The sequence below is a fragment of the Octodon degus genome, unplaced genomic scaffold, assembly GCF_000260255.1.
Source record: "Octodon degus isolate 3935 unplaced genomic scaffold, OctDeg1.0 scaffold00034, whole genome shotgun sequence".
NCBI classification, from domain to species: domain Eukaryota; kingdom Metazoa; phylum Chordata; class Mammalia; order Rodentia; family Octodontidae; genus Octodon; species Octodon degus.
Genome location: NW_004524610.1, coordinates 15,472,603 through 15,474,369, shown reverse-complemented (window position 1 = coordinate 15,474,369; position 1,767 = coordinate 15,472,603).

Below are 1,767 nucleotides of genomic sequence, written 5' to 3'. Positions count from 1 at the left end.
CTCTCTCTCTCTTTCTGTGATTTGTTGCTGTGCATGTGTTTGTGTTTGAACACAGGAGTTTGAACCCAGGTCCCTCACACTGTGCTATATCCCTAGCTCTTCATTTTTTAAGCTTTTTTAGACATGATCTTTCTAGTCCTCAGTTGCCCTGATGAGGAACAAACTTAGGATCCTCCTGCCTCAACCTCTCAGCATACTGTGCCTCTCACCATACAGGCCATATAGGCCTGCCCCACTAAGTTTGAGCTTTGACATCAGTCTTGACCTGTGAGAGCCAAAGCCAGAGGCAGCCACTACCCACAATATATCTATGTGCCTTATGGTGCTTACATACCCAATGTCTGGGTGATTGGGAAGCAGAGACCAATAATTTTCATATCTAGAACTTCTAGTCTGAAAACGGTTTCCACATCTCCATTGAATTTTCCAAATTGGATTATTATCTTGAATATGCTTATGTGGTTGTGTTAAAAACTGTCAAATGTATTCAAATTAGTCAATGTAAATCATAAGCTTTCTATATTTTAATTATTTATTATTTCTACTTGTTTCCTCAAAGTAGCTTGAAAGTCTTTTGAACCTGGTTATATTTTTTGACTTTGATACATGTATTAACTCAGTTTTTGGGGAACTGAGACATGATCTTCTCCAGAGACAATTTATATTTGCTTGTGACATATAGAGTAGGGAACTAGCAATTGGAATCATTCTGATCACCATCATAGAAACTGAGATCATTTGGACAAAACTATCTTTTAGTATTCCCTAATTAATGTTTAGGGAGTAGTAGGGCATTCATTAAAAGTAAATTGATGCTTAGGGAATACTAGGATTGCAGAGTTTAACTACAAACACTGGTGGCAGGCATGTCTTTGGTCTTGTTTCTCCTTAAAAACCAAAGTCTAACTGTTTCCTGTTAACCTAATGAAGTTGTCAAAGTTTTTTCAGACTCCTCATCCATGCAGATGTTTCATCTGGAACTGGCAAATAGTGCAAAACAAAGTGGCCTTATGCTTCAAATTCACCTTCCCAAATACCCTTTTCTCCTGGATCATGAATAATTCCTGAATATCCTTATATGTGTCTGATATATTAAAGATTTTTAATAATACATTTCCAAGATATCCTAGACTTTCTTTGCAGGAGAATTGATGTGTAGAAACTACCCTATCCTTACTGGAAATGGATGGTACATGTGTAGCATTGTTAAGAAATGTAGTAGCAAATTTCTCTGAGGTAGTAGTACTCAAATCCACAGTGTGACTCACAGTCACTGAGTGCACTTACACTTTAAAGTAACTAACAATTATGGGATGACAGAGATCCATAATCTTTATTTTTATGTTAGGGAAGGAACAACAGTTCAAAAAGGTAATAAGCTCTATCTGGAAAAATTTTTAATCAGAATATAAATAATGCATGGTATAATTTTTCATTTTGCCTTCTGAAACGTTCTCTTTCCTCAGTGAAATAACTTTGGAACTTAAACGGAGTGTCTGTACAATGAAACTAAATCATATAAGACTCATGATGTATACTCCTATTTCTTATATTCATTGTGGATTCACTAATCAAAACTACATGAGTATTACTGATTTCTAATGAGCTTTTAATTCTTTATAACAACTTTTGATCATAATGTTGTTCAAGTATTATCCCAGAGATAGCTAAGGAGAATGTGTTTTATACACTATTTTCATCCTGGATAATAACTGTGAGAGCTGCATGAGTAACATATTTCAAACCATATTGGCAGGGGCCAAAAAT